Source organism: Sceloporus undulatus, chromosome 4 (genome assembly GCF_019175285.1).
Source record: "Sceloporus undulatus isolate JIND9_A2432 ecotype Alabama chromosome 4, SceUnd_v1.1, whole genome shotgun sequence".
Lineage (NCBI taxonomy): Eukaryota > Metazoa > Chordata > Lepidosauria > Squamata > Phrynosomatidae > Sceloporus > Sceloporus undulatus.
This window is the reverse complement of record NC_056525.1, coordinates 137,190,985-137,202,651: the sequence shown is the minus strand read 5'-3', so window position 1 is coordinate 137,202,651 and position 11,667 is coordinate 137,190,985. Positions and strand designations below refer to the sequence as shown.

The 11,667-nt window shown below is 48.4% G+C and overlaps 1 protein-coding gene across 6 annotated transcripts in view; it reads left to right on the top strand.

Annotated features, from left to right (window-relative positions):
• Positions 1-3,907: 3,907 nt before the first annotated feature.
• Positions 3,908-11,667, top strand: part of CXXC5 (CXXC finger protein 5) — an 80,348-nt gene continuing 72,588 nt past the window's right edge. For 4 of the 6 annotated variants that reach the window (XM_042463538.1, XM_042463536.1, XM_042463537.1 and 1 more), the window contains exon 1: positions 3,911-4,442. The gene's annotated coding sequence lies outside the window, so the exon portion shown is untranslated. Of the gene's footprint in view, positions 4,443-11,667 lie in introns of all 6 variants that reach the window. The other 2 variants (XM_042463539.1, XM_042463540.1) reach the window with 1 other exon arrangement.

Sequence of the window (11,667 nt, the reverse complement as noted above, 5' to 3'; positions counted from 1 at the left end):
GAAAAATTTTGTGCTGGAGTTCAGGATGAAACTGATTATTCCCCAAAACAGGACTTTTTGCTCATCATAGACAATTGGAATGCAAAAACAAAAAAGGAGCAGAATCAAAGATTGTGAAAAAATTTGGACTAAGACTAAGAAATGAAGCTGGAAGCCAACTCCAAGGCCATTAATTTGTTCATCACATTTACATTCTTCAAACAACCCAAGAAATAATAGAGTGGCCCCTCCACATTTGCTGGGGTTAGGGGCCCAGGACCGCCATGAATGTGGAAAAATTGCAAATAAAAAGAACATTATTCTTTTTACCTAAGAGAGCACCTCTCAAGCAATCTCCAGGTCATCCAGTGCAACTCTGTGGTCAACATCTGCCAGAGGTTGATCACAGAATCATGCTGGATGACCAAAAAAATGCCTAGAGAAGTGTTTTCTATATAAACGTCTAGGTTCTCAAGAGAAACTCTATGATACATCCTTGAACAGAGAATCTGATTTTAGAGCAAGTGTGCTGTTCCTTGTAAAAAAATCCAAAACAGTGGCCTGTTACAGACAGCTAAAATAAAGCTGCTTTGAGTCACTTTGGAGGTATGGTATTTCAATGATACATGCGTCCTAAGCGTCCAAAAGCCGCACCAAAGCCACACTCCAGTCCTAAAGACTGGAGTGCAGCTTTGGTGAAGCTTCCAAACTCTTAGGACTCATGCATCATTGAAATACCATACCTCCAAAGTGACTAGAAGCAGCTTTATTTTGGCTGTCTGTAACAGGCCAGTGTTAGTTTCTTGTTTGGTCAGCAGCTTTACATGTTTCAACTCTGTGGTCAACATCTGCCAGACACTGATCATAGAATCATGCTGTAGGACCAAAAAATCCCTAGAGAAGTGTTTTCTATAGAAACTTTTAAGTCCTCCAGAGAAACCCAATGGTCAACTTCCAGCAGAATTGTGTTGGAAGACCTAGAAATTCCTAGAGATAACATTAATCAAACTCACAAATAATCAAATCTGCAAAAATTAAAGCCGCAAATGTGAAGGGCCAACTGTATGGAAGCAAAAGATGGAGAAGCTTCATTTTCTCTGTAAAAACAAGGCCAGGAACAAAAATTTGGCATAGACCATGAACTGTTAATATATATAAAAAAGAGTAATGCTAAAAAGAACACAATGGCCCTTTACAGATGGGCCTTCAGTGATGCCCTCGTCACGTGCTAGGGTTGCCTTGGGGCCAAGCGCCCACATGCCCCGCAACCCTAACACATGGCGGTGGCATAATAATGGTGGCACTCTGTATACATGTGCACCGCCATTGTTACATAAGCGCTGCGTGGCATCCGCACGGTGCCGTGTGGTGCTTATGTAATGAGTGCACCAGTGGCGCACTTGTTACACCACCCTTGCGGCATAAAAAGACCCCGCTTTTCATGGGTTCTTTTTCCGTTGGAGGGAAGCCACGCGGTCTGGCGGCTGTGGCTTCCCTCCGGTGGAAAAACAGGCGCTGGTAGGCCACCATTTTTCAGTGGTCTGTACCGCGCCTATATCAATCATCACACCCAAATACAACCTGAAGAACACCCTGGTAGAATTTAAATATAATGTAAATATAGATTTGCACTATTAAGCCTAAATGAGTGGGAGCCAGCTGAACTCTGGACGGAAGCCAGGGGCACTGTCAGAGAGGAATACAAAAGACACTATCAGTAGCTAAAAAGAAGGAGTAATATCAATGGATTTATTTATTTATTTATTTATTTACTTTATTTATATGCCACTTTTGTCCCAGGATGGGACCCAAGGTGGCTTCCATAAGAACAATGGATGACAGTTGAAACTCTTCAAACAGTTAAGGACGAGACGAGATGCAAAAGTAAAGGTGACAGAAAGAGAGCGAGAACTCTGAATGTACCTGTTCAATGACTTGTGTGCATGAATAAGGAGAACTAGTATAACAATCAGTGAAGAAAAGTGGAAAATGAAAAAGGAAGAACAAGAGACCAGTGGCATCACAAGGGGGTGTGGGGAGTGTGGACTGTTCTGGGTGACCCCCAGAGGGGTGTCATCCTATGGGGTGGTACATGGGGGGGGGGGGTTGCTCCCTTCCAAGTCTGTCCCACGGGGGGGCCTGTAGTGGTCTGGCTGGCTGGCTGGCGGGGAGGGCAAGGCAGTTCACCACCTCCCTGTACTGAGTGACAGTGGCATTCCTGCACTGGGTGTCACCCGGTACTGGGGGGGGCGCCTTAGTGGGAGCAGGACTTCCAGTGGCTAGGGTTTCCAGGATGGTACATGCTTCCTCTGTTGCCCCCTGCATGTGCCGGAGGGAACGGTGTGAGGGAGACAGAGTATGCCGGGGGTGGTGGAGTGCACATGGGGACAGGATAGTGTGTTGGCATGTGTGGGTGGGGGAGGATGACCTGTTGAGCACCCCATGATCAGAGGGGACCCTGAAGGTGCCCACTGTGGCCGGGAGGGGCCCCTGGGGTCTGGGTACCCGATGGAGGCTCTTTGGGGTAAATTGAGTGCCTTCCCCACAGCAGGAACCCCCTGGGTTGAAACCACCGAAGGATGGGGGGCAGGTGTGGGGTCAGCCCAGCAGGATCCCTGGGGAGAGGAAGAGAGGAGGCAGGGGTGTAGCCAGACTTCCCCTGACAGAGAGCCCACCAGCTCTACTTTTCCACCCCTCCCTGGATTCACAACTTCTCTCTTTCTCTCTCTTTGTCTTTCCAGCTCCCACCAACCTGTTCCTTCTCCTCCTCTTTTCCCCAGAGGTTGGAGGGACGGAAGGTGGGGATGGAGGGGAGCAGATTGGGTGTCACCCAGTGTGGTCTGCACCACTCCCATGATGTTACTGCTGGTGGCCAACTAGGCCTCTTGTGGGAAGGAGTTCCCCAACCTCTTCTAAACATCTTTAAACTCCTGCAAGCTTATAGAGAGAGTTGGCAGAGAAGGAAAGCGGGAATGGACTTTCCAGTTTCACTCCTGTCCTTGAGGAATCCCTTAAGGCATCCCTCTAGATTCAAGGCCTGACCAAAGCTCCAGATGCACTGCAGAAATAATCCAGTTTGACACCACTTTTACTGCCAGGGCTCAATGTTATGGAATTCTGGAAACTGCAGTTGGTTGTGGGCCCAGAGCTCTCTGACAGAGAAGGCTAAAACTCTCACAAAACTACAGTTCCCAGACTTCCCTAGCAGTGAGCCATGGTGGTTCAAGGGGTGCCAAACTGGATTATTGCTGCAGTGCGGATGCAGCTCAGGTGGAACTCTCTGGAAAAGGAAAAGGAGGCTTGTATGATCCCATCTTGGGGTGTAAAGCTTGGCTCCTTGTGGCTCTGCTAGCAGGTTTTGCTAATAGTAGTCCAAGACCTCTCTTACAAACTGTAGTAGAACTGGTTTGTATAAAAGGTACAGCAGCAAAGGCCAAACTCTGGTAAGGTGATTGATTACATTCCATCCACACTGCAGAAACAATCCAGTTTGAGACTGCTTTGACTGCCTTGGCTCAGTGCTAGGGAATCCTGGGAACTTTAGTTTGTTGTGGTTCCAGAGTTATATTATTATTATTATTTATATAGCGCTGTAGATTTACACAGAGTTCTCTCTGAGAGGGCAAAGGGTCTCCCAAAACTACAGTTGCCACACTTCCCTAGCGTTGATCCGGGGCAGTTCAAGCGGTCTCAAACTGGATTATTTCCCGGTTCTTTCTGCGGTCAGAGAGCGACTGATGATAATGATGATGGTGATGATGATCTCTCCAGACTTTTGCTCCAAAGGAGCATTGTTTATTCAGAGTCTGGGTTTTCTGGGCAGAGAGAGAGAGAAGAGGAGGAGGAAGAGGAGGAAGCAGTGGGCAGCTGAAGAGTCCGCTCCGAGTACGGAGTCTATTCCGGGTTTCCCCTGCAGCCCCGGCGGGCATCGCAGTCGCGGAGCCAGGAGCCAGAGCCAGAGCCAGAGCAGGCGGCGAAGGCAGCGAAGGCGGCATCCCTTTGCAATGCGTCCCTCCCGTCTCGGTCCTGGCAAGGCGAGGAGGATGTAGCAGCAGCAACAACGAGGCGCCTTGGCCAAGAAGGAGGAGAGGGAGAAGGAGAAGAAAAGGACTGGGATCCAGAGGGAGGTCGAGGAAGGAGGCAAGGGAGCCACCAACTTGGCGGCGGGGCTTTACTTTGCTGCGGTGTACCTTTGGGGCAGGTGTTAGCATCCCTTGCAGGAGCATCATCAGCATCAGCAGCAGCAGCAGAGCAGCATCACCCCCATCTCCTCTGGAGTCCTCCACTTCCTCCTCCTCCTCCTCCTCCGCTCCGGATTTGGAGCTTTAATCCGGCTGGCGGCAGCGGGCGCGCCGCCACACACACGCGGACACACACTCACCCTCTCTCCTCCTCCTCACACTCGCGTTGACTCACACGCACTCGGAGGGGCTGCAGCCGCCGCGGAGGAGGCGTCGGATCCGGTAGGTATTGTTTCCGTGGCCTGGGAAACCCTACCCTTTGCCTGTTTTGGGGGCCGAAGTAGGAGGAGGGAAAAGGGGGGAGGGAAAAAGAAAAAGTCGGGTGGAAAAAAGTTTGCCTCGGTGGTCCCCGGTGGCCTTTTGGGGGCGGGGGGGGTCTGTGGCTGCAGTGGCGCAGCTTCTTCCTTCCTTCCCTTCTTTCCTTCCTTCCTTCCTTCCTCCCCTCCTTTCCTTCCTTCCTTCCCTCCCTCCTTTGCTTTCTTCTTTTCCTTCCTTCCCTTCTTTCTTTCTTTCCTTCCTTTCTTCCCTCCCTCGTTTCCTTCCTTCCTTCCTTCCTTCTTTCCCTCCTTTGCTTTCTTCTTTTCCTTCCTTCCTTCCCTTCTTTCTTTCCTTCCTTTCTTCCCTCCCTCGTTTCCTTCCTTCCTTCCTTCTTTCCCTCTTTTGCTTTCTTCTTTTCCTTCCTTCCTTCTCTTCTTTCTTTCTTTCCTTCCTTCCCTCTTTTGCTTTCTTCTTTTCCTTCCTTCCTTCCCTCCTTCCCTCCCTCCCTCCCTTCCTTTGCTTTCTTCCCTTCCTTCCTTCCTTCCTTACTTCCTTTCCTTCCTTCCCTCCCTTCCTTCCTTCCTCGCTGGCTCCCGGCCACCTTCGCCCTCCCTTCCCTTCCCTGCCTGGCTTGCTTTCCTTCCGCTGGTCTCAGCTCAGTGGCTCCAGACAAAAAAAAAGGCCGGCGGGGGCCCTGGGGCTGGGCGCCTGGTGCGAGGCTGGGGAGGGAAGAGGGAAAGAAAAGAGCTCCCTTTGCTTCTGTCTTTCCTCCTCCTTTCTATACTCGTCCTCCAAAGCCTTTCCCGGACGAGGAAGGAAGGGAGGGGGGACGGAGGGGGGAGCCCTGGCTTAAGCTTAGGGCTCCCTGGCAGGGGCGGGGGGCTCTCTCTGTGTTGACCCACCCGACTCCCTTCTCTTCAGCCTCCTGTCCAGGAGGGTCCCCCCCAAAGTCCTCCATTTTGAGGACTCAGAACCACGCATCTGTCTATATATAAATATATAGTTTGGTCCAAGAGAAGCTTTAAAATACTCATAGAATATATATGTTGTTAAGCTTTTCTTTGGCCCAGTTTTTTCCCCGTAAAGGTCCTCCATTTTGTGGTGTCTTGTCCTCCTTTGCGGAGAGGAGGACATTGGTCACCCTGGTCTCTCTCAGTCTCTTTCTCTGTGGAGAGTGAACCGAGGTCCTCCTTTCCCAGGAGGCGTCCTCCCTTTCTGCCCGGGAGGAGTTCCTCCAAAGTCCTCCATTTTGAGCGGGACTCGGACCCATGCGAAATAGATTTATACACATGGAGGACCTGGGGGCAAGGGTTGGATATGGCCCTAGAGAAGCGCTTAAGAACAGTCGCAGATACAGACACTCACAGGAATATATATATATATATATATGATAGAGAAGCTTAAAACACTCGCAGGAATATCTATCTATATACAGTATATGAGAAGCTTAAAAACAGTCATAGATATACACTCACAGGAATATATATATATATATATATATATATGCATATATATTACGCACATACATAGTCACACACATATATAAATATATATGTTCCTGTGAGTGTATATGTCTGTGACTGTTTTTAAGTTTCTTAAAACGTATTTTCATATAGTCTGTGACAATATATGTATATATTTATATATGTATGTATATATGTTGCTGTGAGTGTTTTTAAGCTTCTCTTGGGCCACGTCCAACCCTTCTTTTTCCCGCCCCGTTTTGCGGCGCCTCGTCCTCCCTTGGCGGTGAGGAGGCGGCCCTGGTGTCTGTGTTTGTGTGTTTGCGTGTGTGTGTGTGTGGAATTCTGGGAAGTGTGTGTGTGTGTCTGGAAGTGATAGGCGCCGCTGGCGAGGGGCTGCTACTGAGGAAAGTTTTGTCGGGAAGAGCCTCCCTTCAGCCCTCCTTCCCTCCCGACGACAGACGCCTCTGTTTCTGGAGCGGAGGAGGCTTCCTGGCGGGCGCTCCTTCCTTGTGTCCCTCAGCCTCTGGACACTGCATTGGCGACTCCATTGGCCTTCCTCCTCCTCCTCCTCCTCCTGGCGGTCTGTTTCCCAGGTTACAGCCGCGGTGTCTGCAGCCAGTCGGAGGGAGGCGGCGGACAGTGGGCCAGACCTCCCTCCTGCGGCGCCTGGGGATGGATGGATGGAGGCAGGGGGACCCCCCCCCCTTCCCCCCCCCCCCTCCTTCCCCCCCCCCCAAAAAAAGGCCTCCCCAAAAGCCTTTTCCCCCCCCCCCCCCCCCCCCCCCCCCGGTTTTGGTCTTCTTATTAACACTCTTTAAAGCCAGTGATTGCCAAACTTTGGTCCTCCAGAGATCTTTTGTACCCCCTTTTTGACACTCTCTGAAAGGAAGGAAGCAGTTGGCCCCAGGAGCTTTCCTAGACTTCAGTCTCTTTCCTTCCTCAGGTGCATTTGTGTCACGCAGTGTCCAAATATATTGTAGCCCCCCTGAGACTCACTGAAAGGAAGAAGTTGGCCCCAGGGGCTTTCCTAGACCAAAATCTATTAATTCATGCAATGTATGGAGAGAGAGAGAGGTCTGATGGCCTCTTTAAGACTGGCTGAAAGGAAGGAAGAATAGACTCAAGTCTACTTCCTCAGGTGTATTTATGTCATGCAGTGTCCAAATGTACGGAGAGAGAGAGGACTTGTGGCATCTTTGAGACTAACTGAAAGGAAGAAGTTGGCAGCAAGAGCTTTGCTTGACTTTCAGTCTATTTCCTCAGGTGGATTTGTGTCATGCAGTGTCCAAATGTATGGAAAGAGGGGTCTTGTGGCACTTATAGCCCCCTTGAGACCTACTGACTGAAAGGAAGTTGGCAGCAGGAGCTCTCCTAGACTTTCACTCTACTTCCTCAGAGGCCTTTGGTCATTTTTTTGGACTTCAACTCCCAGAAGCCCCGGCCACTTTGATCCAGCTGATTTAATTCTGGGAGTTGTGGTCCAATAACCTCTGCAGGGCTGGAATTTGGGAACCAACGGTTGGGTCGAGGGAAGGGAAAGGAAACTAAGTAATCATTCTGGACACTTAGTTATACCTTTACGTTTTGTTTTGCGAAAGGGATCACCGCCTGCTCCTGTTCTCTTCTGGGTTGCCTGTTTCCAACCTCCTCCTCGTCCTCCATTTCTGGCTTTGGCACCCAGACTTGATACGCCTTGGCAGCTGCCCTTCCCCACAGGGTGACCCCATGCCCTCCTCACCGCAAAGTAGGACAAGGCAAGGCGAAATGGAGGACATTCCAGAAAAATGGAGGCCGTTGCCAAAGGAAGGCTAACAAACACTCGTAGAGATATAAATTCATACTTCTTTGCTGTGCCCAAAATGGAGGGCATTTGGGAATTCCTCCTGGACAGTAGGTTGAAATGTAGGACAGGTCCTGGAAAAGGAGGGCACTTGGTCACCCTGCTTTCTTACTTAATGGTGCTTGTGCTTGTGAAGGAGCCAGATGGCTCAGGACTTTGTTGCAAAGCTGTCTCTCCCTTCTCCTCCATTTGTTGTTGTTGTTGTGTGCCTTCAAGTCATTTCTGATTTATGATGACCCTAAGAAGTTTTCTTGGACGGTTTCTTCAGAGGGGGGTTGTATTGCCTTCCCCTGAGGCTGAGAGAGAGTGATTAGCCCAAGGTCACCCAGTGGGTTTTCATGGCCTCGCCAGGACTCAAACCCTGGTCTCCAGAGTCATAGTCCAACGCTCAAACCACTGCACCACACTGGCTCCATACTTATTCCCTTCCCATAATTGGAGGGAAAAATCTAAGGCTGACACTCTCTTATCCTCCTTCACCTTCCAAGCCCTAGATCTGCCTCTGGCAGCAAGAAGAGAGGGTTTCAGATATTTGGGGAGAGGAGAGACACCTGAATCTTCTCTGGCCTCCAGGGAAGCCTCAGTTGCTACCTTTCATTCCCTGAAAGAATCTGGAGTTTAGTCAGTTTGCAGGGTGGAGGGGAGGCAGAGTGTATTGAGGGCTATTACTGTTGAGATCTGCTCCCCTTGAATTGAGCTCCTGTTTACCACTTGAGGCAGGGCCTTCTGCCAGGTTTTATGATCGGACGCCTCGTCCTTCCCATTTTGCCTTCCGTTCCATGTGCGGTGATTTAATCTGTGCTGCTGGGGTCCTCCAGCCTGTTGTGTGACGGGTGAGCAATTGCAGAGAGGCACAGAAGAGCTCCTAGGTGAGAAAACCTGGCCTTAGCACACTGTTGTATCACTCCTTCCTTCCTCCCTCTCTCCATCCCTTTTCTTGGTCAGTACATTTGAAATCCGGAACCAAAGAGCATAGGCACATCACTCTTTGGAAGCTGGGAAGCAATGGTACATTTTGACAAAGACTTTTGGCATTTCAAATCTTAATCATAGCACAGTGCTTTTTCTTAGGTGGTTTGGGGTTATGAGGGTGGGTCGAGGAGGAGTTGAGTATTTCCGAGTATGCCTCTCCATAGCCGGTGCACACAGACATAACCCCTGCAGGGATACCTTTCAACACAGACTGGGCCAGCTGGTGTCACAAGTGGAAAGGCAGGTTTTAGCCTCACCACAAATGCCTTTGTCTGTGTTCTGCTCCTCTGTAGGAATAAAGAGACCTATTCCTTCTTCTGGAGAAGAATAGGGGGAATGTACTTGCTGGAGTGCTGGAGCTGGCCTGAATTTCCTTCCTCTGCTAATTCTAGCTACTGAGAATCAAGCCTGTGTATCTCCTGGGGTTTGGTTCCAGCCTCCTCTCCCCATGGATACCAAAATCCGTGGATGCTCAAGTCCCATTAAATACAAGAGCATGATAAAAAGGCACATAAAGATTTGCTTTTTGGAATGTGTATATATTTTGAATATTTTCAAGCCATGGATGCTTGTATCCATGGATAAAAAAAATCTGTGGATACAGAAGGCCTATGCCTGCCTCTCCCTCTGCAGGACCATTAGTTTTGCATTTGGGGATTTACTGTGGTAAGTCTTGGCAGTTGTGCCCTTCCCAATGTTTTTGGACTATAACTACCATCAGTTCTCCTCATACTCAGTAGCAGGAGTGATGAGAAATGCAATCCAGTAAACATCTAGAGCAGGGGTAGGCAACCTGCGGCCCGCGGGCCGGATGCGGCCTGGCGAGGCCTTGGGACCGGCCCCAGCCTGGTCCTGCCGCCGATTGCCGCCGGGGCCTTTGGCCTATCGTGCACAGGGGCAAGGGGGGCAATTGTCTATAGACGCCTCAGAAACATGCATTTATATTAACATTTTTTTAAAAAATCAGCAATTTTTTTTGCATGTCCTCCACTTTTTTTAAAAAAGTGTCCACCATTTGAAAATGTTGTCCTACATTTGTCCCGGTTTATTTATTTATTTAATTTTTTTACAAATTATTTAATTATTTATTTTTTGGTTTCGGCCCCCCCAGTTGTCTCAAAAAGGTTGCCTACCCCTGATCTAGAGGGCCACATTTGTCCATCTGTGGTCTTAAGATGTGGGGAACTGCTGGCAGAATCACCATAGAAAGCTGGATAAGCACACAATGTTTTCAGTTTTCAGAAGCCAAGCAGGGTTTGCCCGGGTTAGTATTTGGGTGGGAGAAAAGAAACCTGTCTGAATCCTTGGAAAGCTACTGTGAGTCAGAGTTGGCAATGGCTGTTTCCTGGGGTTTTAATTAGAATTTATTGACAGCTCCTCAGATTCCATTACAACTTTCAGCATTAGCTGAGAGATCTCAAGACTCCCAAAAAGAAGGCGGTACCTGCCTTTTGTTTTGGTTTTTTAAACATAACTGGGGATGGGGTTCTCAAGAGGACAGGCCAGGGGCCAGACTGAAAGTCTGTGTCTCTTCTTTAGGTTAGTAGTTTCCAAACAGGGTAGACAGAGACACACATCTTCAACTCTGATCTAGCACAATGGCTTTTCCAATAATTAATCTGGAGTCTGAAAATTTCTGGTTTTTACTTGGCTTCTCAATGCATTTTAACTTGTTCAGCTAGTTGTTTCTTTAAAATATGGCTCTCATTTAGGATCATAATCCTAGCTAGAGGTGTATAAATTCAAAGGTTTACTGACCACTCCTGGAATCTTTTACAAATGGTGGCTGGAGTCCCCAAGAATCTGATCTATGTATGGAAAGAAACAGTGGTAAGGCCGTTGGTATTTGGAAACCAAGAGACTTTGGTCCAGTGCTCAGTGTTCAGGAATCCTGGGAATTGTAGTTTATTGTGACACCAGAGCTCTGACAAGAGAAGGCTATGTCTCTCAAAGCTACAGTTCACAGAATTCTCTAGCATTGAGCCAGGACAGTTAATGTGGTCTCAAACTGGATGATTTCTGCAGTGTGTTTTGGACCCTGGGGACAATGTGAGAGTAAATGCTCTCTCTGTCAGAGTCATCCTGCAAAAGGTCCTTCTGACATCAGCAGTGGAGGAGCTGGATTCTTCCCTGATAACAGGACATCTACCTGTTCGTAAGAGATAGATTCTGTGATGAGATTTTATCTAAGTTACTTGTAGTACTGGGGGCAAGTTTGAAATGACCTTTAACCAATCTGTTAGCATGAGAAGAGCTACCAGACTCCTCAATCTTAATTGAGGTGATGTTGCCACAACTCAGTGACTTCATCTTTAAACAAAGAATAGTAGCACAGTATTGTTTGTCAGCCTGGCTGGGGGATGTCTAAGCTTGCAAGATCAAAAATAGAGAAGAGAAGGGGAATTTTTGGACCTATAGTATGTTCTGCACTGATCTCAAATGTAGCAGTTTTGAAGTGAAGCTTCCATTATTGTGTTTTTGAGGACACATTAAAATAAAGGTAACTCCCCTAAACAAGATATTTCAGAACCACTTATGATTTTATATTCTGAAAGGTTCAGACAAACGGAACTGATGTTATATGGGTAATGGCATAGGCCCAACTTGGTCCAAACTGGGTTTAACAACAATGCTGTCAGGTAAGACTGCTATATCCTCTTCACTGAGCTTGCGTTGGGGAACTCACATCTACATAAGACACCACTGAGATTTTAAGTGTGTCATAGTGGTTTGAGAGTTGGACTATGACTCCGGAGACCAGGGTTTGATTCTCAGCTTGGCCATGAAACTTGGTTGGTGACCTTGGGCAAGACATACTTTCTCAGCCTCTGGTGAAGGCAATGGCAAACTTCCTCTGAGCAAATCTTGCCAAGAAAGCCCCATGATAGGTTTGTCTTTGGATCACCATTAG